General features: G+C 39.5%; 1 pseudogene; it reads right to left on the bottom strand.

Moving 5' to 3' along the window:
- Window positions 1-282: 282 nt before the first annotated feature.
- LOC118622168 lies at window positions 283-461 on the bottom strand (annotated as a pseudogene).
- Window positions 462-14,916: the final 14,455 nt, after the last annotated feature.

Genomic DNA, 14,916 nt, shown 5'->3' with positions numbered 1-14,916 from the left:
GTGCCTTTTAGAAACTACTTTTTTGAAAATGTTCTGATCTGGCTGTGTGTGCCATGGCCCAAACAACTTCTTTTCTTTCTTTCTTCCTTTCTTCCTTTCTTTCTTTCTTTCTTTCTTTCTTTCTTTCTTTCTTTCTTTCTTTGGTAAAATTTTATTGAAAAGCTTTAAAGACATCTAGAAGGGGTGTGGGGAGGGACAAAGAAAGTGATCAGTCCTCTGGAAGACCTTCCGCGGAGCTAGGCCTCTCCTTGGCTTTGCACTGCTCACAGTGGGGGTCTCAGGGTGGGTTCTGCAGGGAGGGGTGCAGGCAGACTCCCGCAGACGCAGTCCTCGGTTTCCTGGGAGGTTCCCTGCTACAAAAATCCACTTAATATATTGTCCTCGGATAGAGGACATATCAGATATTAAACTGATAAGAACAGATACTACACCTGATCTTAGCCAAAAGGCCGAGAAGAGATCCAAACAACTTTTCTAAAGGAGTTTATAAAGAACAGAGGGAGGTGAAAATGTGCAAAGATGCACCTAAGGTCTCTTGGTTCTTCCTGTGGTTCATTGCATTTGAATACAGAATGTTTGACAGGGACTTGATTAAAGAGGCAGAACGGAACATTTTAGAAAGGCACATTCCTCTCAAATAACAGTTTTAAGAGAGCAAAGTCATTAAATGCCAATCAATATATAGCATAGGAAATTATTAATGGTACCTATGTATGAATTTTTAGGTTTCAAATAAAAACACAAAGAAAAATGGTTAACCTTAGATGGAGAATAGCAACTTTACTATTAGCCAGTTTCACATAAACCTAAAATAGTAAAATGGATAAAATGAGTACAGAAAATGTAATCAACAAACAATACTAATTCTAAAATGGCTATTATATCTATAAAGAAACATCACATAAGAATATATGTAAATTATATTTTTAAAAGCCTGTTGTTGGGCCCTGGCCAGTTTGGCTCAGCGGTTAGAGCGTCAGCCTGTGGTCCGGAGAGACCCGGGTTCGGTTCCCGCTAAGGGACCGTACTTCGGTTGCAGTTTGTCCTCGGCCCTGGTTGGTCGTGCGGGTGGCAGCCACTCGATGTGTCTCTTCACGTCGATGTTTCTCTCTCTCTCCCTTCCTCTCTCTCCCTCCCACTCTATCTGTACAAAAAATGGAAAAATGTCCTCAGGTGAGGATAAAAAAAAAAAAAAGAAACATCACATAAGAATGTATGTAAATTATATTTTTAAAAGCCTGTTGTTGGGGACACCTGTAATAGTGTCAACAATAAAAATGAATTTTAAAAAAGCCTATTGTTAAAAATGTTATTTGTTTAAAAAAAAAAAACAAATTTGCATTATTTTATATAACATAAAATAGTGGAAATGGTAGTAAGCCATTCTATCAAGAAACAAAGAAACTTCATAAATAATTCCTAGGCCAACACCATTATGCAGAAGGAAATTATTAATTCTGTGTTCAATTCAGCAGTTCCTCAAAAAATCCTTATGGGCCAGGTACTGTTTGTTTTTTTTATCCTCACTCGAGGACATTTATTCATTTTTTGTTCAGATAAAGTGGGAGGCAGAGAGAGAGAGAGAGAGAGAGAGAGAGAGAGAGAGAAACATCGACGTGAAAGGGACACATGGAGTGGCTGCCACCCTCATGACCAACCAGGGTCGGGACAAACTGCAACCGTGCCCTTAGCGGGAACCGAACCCTGATCTCTCGGGACCACAGGCCGACGCTCTAACTGCTGAGCCAAACCGGCCAGGGCGGCCAGGTACTGTTTTTAATCCTTACTTTACAATGACGAAACTAAAATTTAGATTGCTTAACTCACCCAAGGACATTCAACTTATAGATGGTGAAGGTAGGACTTTCACACCACTCTACTTTACTCCAAAAGGCATAAACTTAGTTTCTTCATTCTAGCACATCCAGGAAACCAGCTAGGTCTCTCTTAAGCTGCTTCCCTTTAATTCCAGGCCCTATTCACAGTGTTCTATCCACTAAGGTCTTAACATTCTCAGTGTTATCTGAGGCAACTACCCTATGACACTTTTATGTCTTTTAATGGTTCATGAGACTTCTTGGACTGAGGTCTGCCTTCCTAGACTTCTGCCTGGTAACTTTCCCACCAGCTTTAATTTCATACCCAGATGTACCATCACTCACTATTCTATCACTAATATTTCTTCAAATTGGTGTAATAACGTAAAATAATTTTCAGCAGATTATGATCTCATGGTCTTTAAAATTATCGTTATTCTACAGAATCCTACATATCATTTTATTCAATAATTCAATTGCTGTCAACCCAAAATTAGTCATTTATATTGTGATTCTTATAATTATTCATAGAGTTAAGATGGCATCTTGCAACTTTCCCCCAACCTTTGTCAATGTGCTTTAAGAAAAGCAAAATCCATAAACGTTTCCAAGGGTTTCAGAACATTAAACTACATTAAATGCACAAAAAAAGAAAAGAAAAAAAGTGTGTTTTTAAAGCACTTAACTTTGAATCTTAACATTTAGAATTGTAGAAAAGTGGAAAGATTGAGACTATGGTAGAGGAAAGGAAGCTTTTACAACTATAAATTACGTCTCTTTAACATCCCTAAAATCAAAAAAATCCCCCAACTACTTTACCTAAATACTTATATTTGAGAAGAATTTAAAAAGTATTTTTAGCAAATTTATGGTTTAAATTTATAAAGAATATTAGGCTTTTAAAAGAAACATATATCTTTAAAGTAAATAATTCTTTCTCACATGAATATTGCTTTTTTTCTCTTTATTCTTTTTTTTTTTTTAAGAGAGAGAGAGAGAGGAAGAAGAGGGAGAGAGAGATAAAAACATCAATGAGAGAGAACATCAATTGATCAATTGGCCGCCTCCAGCATGCCCCCCACTGGGGACTTGGCCTACAACCTGGGCATGTGCCCTGACCGGGGAAGAACTGGCGACCGCTTGGTACATGGGTCAATGCTCAACCACTGAGCCACACTGGCCAGACTGAATATTGCTTCTTAATTTAGGCAATTGTAAACTCAGTTTTTAGCTTTTTTGTTCTCTCAGAGAAGCACATTAATGAATTTTTGTGCTTTTTTGGATGAAAAGTGTTGTTTTGTTTTTTACCACCTGAATTGATGAAAATATATACAAAGCAAATTACACTAAGCCATTAAAGTTATAAACATGATAGAAAGCATTTCAAATCAATTAGGAAAGAAAGATGCTCTATTAAAATATAAAGTTTAAAAAACGGTTGGGCTAATAATCTTGGAAATCACTTAGGTGTGTAAACAATTTGAGGAACGGGCTTCAGAGCACACATGAGAAAGTCCTCTGTGGAGATGAGAGAGAGCTTGCAAAGTGCACTGCTCAGGTACTATTGGATTCATGGAGACTTTCTGAAAGACTAGGTAACAACTGCTAACAAAGGTAAGGCAAAAATGATAGCATGAAAAAATGGACTTTTAAAGCATTAATTTTAAATGAAAAAATGTGGCAATTAGGTAGAAATGTCAAGAATTGAGTGCTGGTGAGGTCAACCATTAAAAATGCAAAATTGATGTAATGAAAAATTTAAAGTGACAATATTTTGATCTTATTCAATAACAAAAATATTAATCTGTGTAAAACAGAACATTAAGAACATTTAAGAAAAAATGTAATCATATTCGGGAGCGGGGAGTAGAGTTCTAGTGGAAGAATGTGAATCTGACTATGTACATGCTACAGTATACAGCTCATTGAGACATAAATGTCTGAAGGAGCTGGAAAGATAGGTATTAAAAATACTGAGGAATAGGGGAAAGCCCATTTTTTATATTCTTTTACTAGCAACACATCCTTTTTATTCTTTGAGAGTTGAATTTGTTGAGGTTGTTTGTTTGTTTGTTTGTTTGATGAAGGCATACAGGGTAGTGATTAAGAGCATGGACTCTGAACTAAGACTGCCTGGCTTTTGTTCCTAGTTTTGCCTCTTAGTAGCAAGTGACCCAGGGTAAATTATTTGCCTTTTAATATTTAAAATTCCTAATCTATAAAATTGAGATAAGAAGTGCACTCGTATTAAATTATATAATAATCTATACATAGCACTCAGTCAGTGTCTAACAAACACTAAGTTTTGAATAAATATTAGCTATTATTACCTGAATTCCTATGTCCCTTGTATAGTGATTTTTTTAGGAACTCCAGATATAAAAGTAAATAGATTGCTACAGTTCATATCACTGTGCTTTCTCTGCCCATAAGAAAATGAGTGTAGACAGCTACTATTCTATTCATAAAACCCTTAATTCCTTTTACCCTCTGTAACAAGAATTCATAAGTAAATTTGGATCTCCCCAAAAGAACACAACTTTTACAGTTTTTCCAGCCCCCTTTTTATGTATTGTGCCCCCCAAAATCACAAAAAATATTACCTTTCAGCGCATCTTTTCCAAATAAGGTTTTCCACAGAGAGGCACAGTAGAAATTGAAAAGATATCACAACCACCCACAAAATAACTTTCTTTCAACTGATGGTCTTTGTTAGTACCAACTTAGTACCAACAGGAATCCCCAATTTGGGGTGTGATGAAGAAGGAAATTTTATTCAGTGCAAACAGCTCAATGGTGATACAGGATGGCTGTGTAAACAGCAAGGCTGTGAAGCGACCCTGGGCCCAGGCCCCTCTTCAGCTAGGCAGCGCAGCTCTGTTGTGCTCTGGTCTGGTCTTGTCTACTTCCCTCTGCTCCCCTCTGTCCGCTCTGCCCTGGTCTGCTCAAGTCTTCAGCTCTAGCCAGGAAAACCCAAGTCTTCAGTCTTTGGTGGAAAGGAAAAGTGCACTACCTGAGCCACAGGGGAGCTGGCTTATATAGACAGAAGTCCCTGCACCTGTTCTCCAATAGGTCTGTCCTTATGCAAATGAGCACTCTGAATTCTCACAATTTGATTTGTCCAAAAGGCACTGTCCTGATTGGTCAGAATTGAGCTGCTTTGGTTGGTTGGAGCTATGCAGATCAGATTGGATGGGGAAATCCTTATTCCTATTGGTTAAAATAGAAATTTAGGAACTCCTTTGTAAGGACCTACAATGGCAGACACACAGTGCAGGCAGGCAGCTCAGTGCAGAGGCATGTAGTTCAGTGCAGGCTTCTCCCCGTGTGCAGTTTGCACCAAAGGTCCTTATGTAGAAATGGCTGCTAGGCTCTGTTTTTTGTTTTGTTTAATTTGAGCCCAGTTAACCATCAGAAGCCCTCCTTAGTAGGTATCTTCTTTCTCAGGGTCCATATTTTCCCCTTTTTGATCAGAACCTATTAATACACAGCAGTAATGACCAATCATGTCAGTTTGTCAGATATTGGCTTGTTTATTAGCTTTGGTCCCATCTAGTCCCTCAGGTGGATTCCTGTGGATGGGCAGTCAACAGAGCAACTAGAGCCATTTGTTTATACGAGGTCTCTCAGGTACCTGTCAAACTAAAAAATGCAGTCTCTTATAAAAACAGCCAGAACAACTCGGGAAGGGTTAAAGAACATCAAAGGCATGTCGTTCATAGGAGAAATCAGGTGATTGACAAAAGTATTTGTTATCATAACCATTGTGAATTATAAACATGGAGTACAGTGAGTACCTTGATGGATCATTTCTATCCTTCATGCAATCATTACTCAAGTTTTTGCAGGTTTTGAACATTTAGTTATACAGAATATCAGTAACTTGACAATGAAATATATTGAACAAATTAGAATAACGATTTGCAACTGCAGACCTTAAAATAGCTGAGCCCAGTTGGGAGCCAATTGAAAATGTCAGAAAATTTAAATCCTAAGCTATCATAGACACTAGAAGCAAAACTGGAACGCCCCTTAATGGATCTGGCCCAGTTAAGGAGTTTGGTTGTTTCTAATTCTACCTGGAAAGAAGTCATTATCCCAGCACATTAGGAGGTATTGGCTATGGCACAGACCCCTCCTTGAGCAGCAAGACGTAATCAAGGGCAACTTTGTTGTTGAGGACTACTCATGCTTAGGAGTCCAGAGGTGTTTGCTGGGTTCGAATGGCTCCGGTGGCTGAGCCAGCAATCTGGTTGGTGGTCCTAGTTCGTTTTTGAATCATATCTATTTAAGCAGTATTAAGGCCACCCTATGAAAATACAATTCTAAGAAAGTGATTACCCTCATCTCATGAAAAACCTGCTAGCAAGTCACATCCCGCAGAAAAGCCGTGAGTGTTATCTTCCTAAGCAGAGAGATCCTCGGCAGAGTAGTAATCTAGTATGATCAGGCCTTCTTTTTCCTGTGATGAGAAATTAGGGGGGGGGGGGTATAGTTGTTATCATTTTGGGGACAGTGAAAGAGGATATTAAGTGTCCCAAAAGGCATTGTCCACTCATCCTCTAGCTATCTAGACAATCAAATGCCCATGGCTGATTTATGTATGCACAGAAAAAATATAACCTGTGAGGCCACCAAGGTTCATTTATAGACTCCTTGGGCTGTTTCTACTTCCAGTGGCCTTGCAAAGGAGTGTTCCACAGGGTTGGACTATGAACAGTCAAGGTTAAAATAGGTGCAACCAGATTTAAGGCATTTAAGATATAGGCACCAACGTGATAAGGGGTGGCTAGTGACTAATTTCACTGTCGGAGATGGTTGGTCCAACTTGGGGAGAGTGTGACTAATGCATAGAATGCATTTAGGTAAGTACAGGGGAAGGTGGAACTCCCTTTTGAAATTTAATCCAGTATGTTTCAGAAGGAGGAAGTTTGATTAAATCAATAGTAGAGTCAGGGACTGAGAAATTGCTAACAGAAATAACTTTGGGATGATCAGTTTTACCAGAGGAAGAAATGGCATTGGATGGCAACTCAGCAGAAAAGTTCCATGAGGAGGCTGATGTTTAAAGGCATTATATATGTCTGTGCCCAAGGTTTCCCATTTACAAGGGTTAAAACAGCAAAAATCAGGAGCACTGTACAGTCAATGGTTAAAGATATGTAATAACTAGAACATACAATTTAAAACAGAGGAAATGAGACCAGCTTGTCATGGAAAGGTTAAGGCTGTTAACATACCAAGAAAGACATTACTGGCCCAGTCCTGGATCCTGGGAAAAGCCTTCTGTTTTGAGTGCCATCTGCCTTTTGTCTGAGTAGTTTTCTGTTCTGGATAACTTTAGTATGAAGTCTCCTATAGGCTGGGTTGTTTAATTATGTGAATGGGGTGCAAGTTTGGAGACTTTTAAAATGAAAAATAGAAATTTATGTATTTATACCTTTTTAAGCTTGCAACTCAGGGATTACTTAACAGTACCAGGTATGGTCCCCTCCAGCAAGACTGGAGGGAATTTTTGTGGAGATGTCCTTTTTGATGAACCATTTATCCAGGTTGTAGGCCCTGATGTCCAATGTCTTTGTCTCCCTGGGTGTTCTGTGGAAAGATTGCTCTATGAGCTTCCTTTAATTTCAAGAGCCTCTGTGAGTTATTTGCAATAAGTTAGAATGTCTCCTTAATAAGGCATATTCCCTAATCTAGCCTCACAAGACAGGTCTTCCGGTAATAATTTTAGAAGGGGACAAACAAGAATAGATCTGTTTTGTTTGCTGTTTTTATTTACAGAATACATTTTGAGAAAATCATTTGATTTCTTTTTTTAATTGAATTTATTAGGGTGTCATTGGTTAATAAAATTACATAGGTGTTGGGTATATAATTCAAGTTAAATAACACCAAGGGAAAGACGTTAGGCCAAGGCAGATTAAAAGATTCAACAAGTTTTACCAATTGAATTTTACCTATCTTGTGCTATAAAACCAGAGGACTGAGGATGATAAGCACAGAGGAAATGCTACCGTATCAGCCAAGTTTTGCACAGTAGATGTAGAATGTGTCTAGTAAAATGGGTTCCCCTTCCCCTAATGGGGCTCTAGGGATTTTCCAAGCAGGAACAATTCTTTCTAGAAGTATTTTAGTAACTGTTGTGGCTGTAGCTCCTTAATGGGAAATGCTTCTACCCAATGAGAATATATCTGGATCATCATTAGTACATTTTTATCCTTGAGTGAGGGCAACAGGATTGAAATACACTTTCTAAACATCAAATATGTTTAATTAATTTTATTTCTCACTTTTGTGAGGAGAGATTCTCTTATTTTAGTTATACATTTTTTTTATTGATTTTTAGAGAGAGAGGAAGGGAGAGGGGGAGAGAGATAGAAACATCTATGAGAGAGAACATCAATTGGCTGCCTCCTGCATGCCCCCCCCCACACTTGGCATTGAGCCCACAACCTGGGCATGTGCCCTGACAGGGAATCGAACCAGCGACCTCTTGGTGCATGGGTCTACACTCAACCACTAAACCACACCGGCCAGGCTTAGTTATACATTTAATCATTCACTTACAAAAAATTCACAAGCAATTATATAAAGTTAAATGGTTAGAAATAAAATTTAATTCTTTAAATATTAAGGTTTGGTTTACCTAAGCAATCAAACACCTGATGATGCAGAGCACTTTTTTACTTTCTCTTTCTAATTTTATTTTCAGAGCATACCAATAAGATGGGGGAAGGGATTGTTATAACTCAGTGCCATTGACCCAAACTCCCAGAGGCCTTCACGGCAACCAAAGGGGTTGTCAGTTTACTCATTTACTGAAGAACATTCTTCACTAACTAATCCCTAAGTAATCGCTAACCCTGGGGTAATAACTAACCCTTGAGTAATCCTGGGGTCGGCGCCAGGGACAATCTATTGAAAACATCTTGACCTTTGAGATGTCTGGGAAACTGAGTAACAGGTAATTAACTAACTGCTAAATTCTGCTTCTGTAACATGCTTGCTTACACGTAGCAACCCCCCTTACAAAATCCTATAAAAAGGAGCCATTTTAGCTCTCCGCCGCCGCAGTTACTCCTGTGTGGGACATACTGCAGGTGCCTGCGGACTTAGCTCAATAAACTCCTTTTATTAAACCCCATCTCGGCGTCTGAGTTAGGTCGATCTCCTGGGTTACAACAGGATGAAAATCTTTTGTTCTTTTAACAGAGAGAGAAACCCAAGTTCCAGCTCTAATCTTAAAGTATACTTTAACGTAAATAAATCCATTTCAACCTTAGTTTGACCATGCATGAGATTTCCTTTTCAAGATTCATTTACCATGAACCTTCTGCTACACAAACTTTCTACAACATTCATAAAGTTTTCATCTTTTGTCCTTTCTTTTTTCTTCGTGCTCTTATTCCAGAACAATCATTTACTTGAGAACAAAATTACTTCCTTTTCCTTCAATGAAAATGTATTTCCATTCCTCATGCCTTCTTTTACTAGAGGCACATCTTATTCTCTATATGCAATCTTTTCAAGCACCATAACATCCTAATCAAGCTTTATCACAAGTGCCTGGATCTTAAACTGAAGCATGTGCCCCCCTAGCCTTGTAAAACGACATATTAAGATCTCCACCTTATACTCTAGTTTTACATCTGGTCTGTTAACTCCAAAGCTAGAGAGCAGTGGACATCGGTATGTCCTTAAATAAACCAACATCCTTAAGCTAGTTTTCATTTACTAAAGATTAATCCTAGATTGTGTGTACTTAAAAAGCAATTGCATTAGTTTCTGCTATTTCTCCAACATATAGGAGTGCTCATTTGTTTTAAGCCAATTGAATACGGCTCTATTACAATCTAAATTTGACTTTACAAATAAAATTTTTTCAGCAGTACCATATAATAATATCATATGTATAACAGAGACGCATAAACACACAGACACCACAATAATACAAAACCCAATAGAAAAGTTATGGACCCGAAAGTAAAGAGAATGGCCCCCGAAGATCTTGAAAAGGACAGCTTTTCCTGGGGAAAGACTGAAGAATGGCTCCCGAAGTGACGCCTGAGATCGGATGGCTGCTGTCCATCTGGGGACAGCGATGGGGGAAGGAACGCCAGGTAGGGGGTCGGTAGGGTGGTAGGCAGAAGTGAGGGCTGAAAAGTGAGGGATTTTCCAGGCTTGTTCCGGTAAACCTGGTTTTCAATGTCGAAAGTACAAGGGTCCGAGGAAAAGTTTTCCAACAATCCCCCACTTTGTTCCAGTTTCCCGAGCACTGGTTTCCTTTTTAATTTATCAGAGCATTTAACTACTTTAGAATTATTTTTCCTAAGGGAGGTGACAATAGCCTCTTGATTTCCTTTGGAGCTCTTAAGTTACCAGTTTGTTTGTTTTTGTTTTGTTTTTTTTTAAGCTTCCCATTATTTCTGGGAGGTACAGTATTTTCTTCGTTCTAATTGAGTACACGAATAAACAAGCTTTGGGGTTACAAAGGAACCCCATCTTGGCCAATAAAACTTGAGATCATCTCATGTGATTTTCGTTCAGAGGCCTAGCCAATTGCAATTCTCTGGATATAATTTTGGTACAGGTAATCAGCCAAAGTCCCAAACGGTAGCTGATTAGCATGTGAAAAATTAGCGTATGGGTTACCCATTTGCACTCCTGCTTATGGGCAACATTTGCCCTGAGTTCCCATTAGTGTGAGCATCCTCCAAACTGATGGATAAGGCCTGGTCCCAACCCGGAGGATATTCTCCCTGGTCACCAAACATAACAGAGGACACCTTCACTGGAAGACACCCTCCCGGGTGCCAAATGTGACTGAGGGCTACCCCTCCTAGGCACCAAACCGGAATTTTATGGAGGGGTCCTGCGTGTCCCAACATATAAAATAAGATTACCGGGTAAGAGTTGCCTACCTAAACCAAATAAAATCTCTGAGACCCCAGCAGCAAGTGTGGAAGGCCTTGGCTCTCACAGGCCTTACCTCGGATCCTCAGTTGCTACCAGGAAGACAACTTGAGCCCGAGGTATTTGCGTAGGCGCAAGACAGGTAGGGTGTCAGGAGATTGGGTTGTTGCTTCAGAGCCCCATGTTGGGCACTACGGATGTCAACCGATGGCTGTCAGTACCAATTCAACGCCAACAGGAACCCCCAATTTGGGGTGTGGTGAAGGAAACTTTATTCAGTGCAAACAGCTCAGTGGTGATATAGCATGACTGTGAAAACAACTTGGCTGTGGACCGGCCCAATTATAATATAGTGTGGCTATGAACATAGCACAGAGGTGAGGTGGCCCTGGGGCTGGCCTCTTCTCAGCTAGGCAGCTCAGCTGTGCTCTGCTTGGGTCTGGCCAGCCGCACTCTGATTCGCTGTGTGAAGTTTGTTATTGGTGTTTCAGCTGCAGCCAGAGAGATGCAGTCTTCTGTTTGGATGGAAAGAGAAAGTGAGCCCCCCCCCCCCCCCACCGCCCGCCCGTCCGTCAAAGTGGAGCTGGCTTATATAGACAGAAGTCCCCACTCCTGATTGGTCTGTCCTCATGCAAATGAGCACTCCAAATCATTGCAGTTTGATTGGTTGGGCAGAGCTGCGCAACTCTGATTGGATGGGGGATCCTCATTCTTTTTGGTTAAAATAGGATTTCAGGAACTCCTTTCTAAGGGCCTACCCAGATGGTAGAAACACAGTGCAGGCAGGCAGCTCAGTGCAGAGGCAGGAATTCAGCACAGGCTTCTCCCTGAAGTGCACTTTGCACGAGAGGCCTCTGTGTAGAAATGGCTGCTAGGTTGTGTGTGTGTGTGTGTGTGTGTGTGTGTGTAATTGGGGCCCAGTTAGCCACCAGAAGCCCTTCTTTTTGCTCAGGGCCCACACTTCTTACTTCATTGTGTCCTCAAAATATAAATTTTAAAGAGCTGTTAAGATTATCTAAAATTAAGTTTTTATTCAGAGAAAAATTTGAACAACCAAAGGTATTATTTTTTAAAATAGGACAGACAGCCCAAGAGAAGAGAAAAAAAAAACATGTATAGTTACAATATGTTGAAGACTAATTTTATACATTATTTGGTGTTTCGTCTTCTGTTTGTTAGGTATTTATTTGGGTACAAAACTGAACTGAGGATATTGAAGCTGCTATTCTGAAATGTGAAGATAATGACAACAATATCTGTTGTTTACTGGTTCGTCTCTTCACTAATGACTTTTAATACTTCTCATGTAAACCTCAGAACTCCATAATTGTTTTATTTTTCCCTCCATCAACAAATCACAGTAGTTAAGTAACATTCACAAAGTCACCCAGGCATTTTAGGTATCAAAAACCAAGGCTCCAACCTATTTCTGATGTTGCTTTACTCCGAGCAGTCACTCCTGGTCTCGGGTTTATTACTTCCAGTGGAAGCAAAAGCCCCTCCATCCCTCTTCCCCCTACCCCCTCCACACACACACACACACACACACACACACACACGCACACACTGAGATTAGGTGACTTTTATCTGGGTCAGAAGACCTAATTCAGGCTGGACTTTCTAATGATACACCTTCAGGGTTAAGTGAATGCAATTGTACTTCATGAAAAATGATGAGACTAACTGTGCCCTAAAACCATATCCCCGTGTACTCTAGTTAGCCGGCATTTATTTATTATGTACCCTCTTCCAAATGATTTTATGTGAAGAGTTATTCCTTTGATTCTAGTGGTGTTGCCTTATTATAGCAGAATAAATTTACATCACCAACGGCAACAGCCATTTTCTTCTTTATTTACATTATACAAATCAGTAAGCATATGTTGCTCCTATTGGTAACTTGGAGCCAGAAACAGGCACTTTCTAATTTCATTGCTGAGGGGGCTGTTGATATCTTGGGAAAGACACTGGATTTAGAGTCAGAGCACCTGGTATTTAATTTGTATGCTGTCATTTATCACACTGTGACCCTAGGAAAATCACGTTAGGTGTCTGTAAAATACAGGATTTTGGCGAGACGACATCAAAAATTCTTCTCAGCCCTAAAGTTCTAATTGTGCCCCAAATCATATTCAGGCTGCCTGAGTTGCTCCTGAAATATGTATCATGAAAATATTGTGCCACGGGGCCTTAAAGAGACTGAAAACCCTGTATTCATTTCTTGATGGCCTATACCAGAGTGCTGATTGGAAACCTACGTGGTGCTGTGCGAAACCGTGGGAAACAATCGGAGTTGCCATCAAGGAATTCATTCTTCGCAGAACACAGACAATAATAAGCAGCATGGTACAGCCTGCGTCTTAATGGGGACAACACTAGGTGCTGTGGGAAATATGGGAATGGACACCAGACTCAGCTGTGGGGACAGACTAATGGCTTTTTAGAAGAGGTAATGTCAGAGCTGACTAAGACAAGTTAAGTTACACCAAAGGAGGATAAAATATCTGGGGAGAGGGGAGGGCATACCCAGGCCCAGAATCCAGGCGTAATGGGATCTGGGTATCTAGATGTGTAACAAAGTATATCTATTACTAATTTTTAATTACTCTCTGAAACAACAACCATAAAACCCCACTTTCAAATTCATATCCCCAATATATGTTATCAAAATAAACTGAGCTGTGCTCATAGTTTAAGCCTGAACGTTCATTTTCTTTCTTTTTTTTGTTTGGTACATGCCCCTAGCAGGAACCGAACCGAGGACTTTCTGGTCCGCAGGCCGATGCTCCAACCACTGAGCCCAACCGGCCAGGGCTGAATGTTCATTTTCTTACACATGACTTAACTCCCTGCTTTTCACAATTGTTGTGAAAAGTCTTCAGGCCTTTAAATGCTCATCAGAAATTATAGTATTCTTGTTTATTCTAATTCTTACTGTCCTTTCAAGTTGTTCTTCTTAGACTGGAAACCAGTAGCTTTTGTTCATGAATAACAATTCAGTTTAAAAATTAAAACTGAAGGTTTGATGTTATATCTTAAGATAACTAAACCTTTTTGTCCTCAAGATTTTACTATTTGATTATCTTTTAGAAATGCTACTCTACTGTGGATTGCTTTTTCTACTATCCAACAGATAAACAATCTTTAAAATCCCAGCTGGAGGTGTTCGCCTTCTGGGAAACTCATCAGAAGCATATTGTCTTCATCCTTTTCTTGCTCTTGCTTTTAAATCCATCCTCAAGCAAATTCTGTTTTCTTGTTTGTTTCTAAGCTTGATAGGTCATATTAATGGAACAGATGTAGCAGCAGTGTGAAAATGTACTTGGAAGACCTTAAACTTCATTTATAAATTGACCCTGTCCTGGCACTTCACAGAGTTGCTATGTAGTCATGCACTAGTGAAAAGAAGCCCCACATCCATAATAATCTTGTCCAGTTTTGAGTGATGTGGTGTACCAGCCTTGGCTCTGCTCCCTGTTGCACAGCTTTACTTTGGCATCTCCACAGATGAGAGAAAAAACAAAACAAAAAAACAGGCAAATGTTCATTGCAATATTTATGTGTCTTAGAATTAAGGAGTAAGAATATTCTGGAAACGACTTTTAAAGTCAAATCCGTAGAAATATTAATATTTTCATGTGTTGCTCCAAACAGGTTCTGTCCTCTAAAACATCTAAGTTACATTTGAACTATTTTGATGAAGCAAAATGTAGTGATTCCTGATAAAATCGAAAAGTCACTCAAGTTTTTAATAAAAATATTGGCGCCAGCCAGGCTGGTGTTTCTCAGTGGATTGAGCATCATCCCATGGAGAGAGAGGTCCCGGTTTGACTCCAATTGGGGCACATGCCTGGGTTGTGGGCTTGATTCCCAGTAGGGGGCGCGCAGGAGGTAGTCAATAGATGATTCTCACTCACATTGATGTTTCTCTCTCTCTCTCCCTTCCTCTCTCTCTCTAAAAAATCAATAAAAACATTAAAAATTATAAGGGCTCTGAAGAGGCTGGTAACAAAAAGCAGTGAAATTAAGGACTAGTTTATTCTTTTGTTGATTATATTAATTATTGTCCAAATATCTTCAGAATATGAGTTGTGAGACAAAAATGCTTTATGAGAATGGTAAAAGAAGTATGAAAATCTGTTCTTGAAATCCAATCCTGCTTTAAGCTGAGGCACACATATCT

This window comes from Molossus molossus, unplaced genomic scaffold, assembly GCF_014108415.1.
Source record: "Molossus molossus isolate mMolMol1 unplaced genomic scaffold, mMolMol1.p scaffold_m16_p_8, whole genome shotgun sequence".
NCBI lineage: Eukaryota > Metazoa > Chordata > Mammalia > Chiroptera > Molossidae > Molossus > Molossus molossus.
The sequence above is the reverse complement of the archived record's forward strand: the minus strand, read 5'-3'. Positions and strand labels throughout refer to the sequence as shown.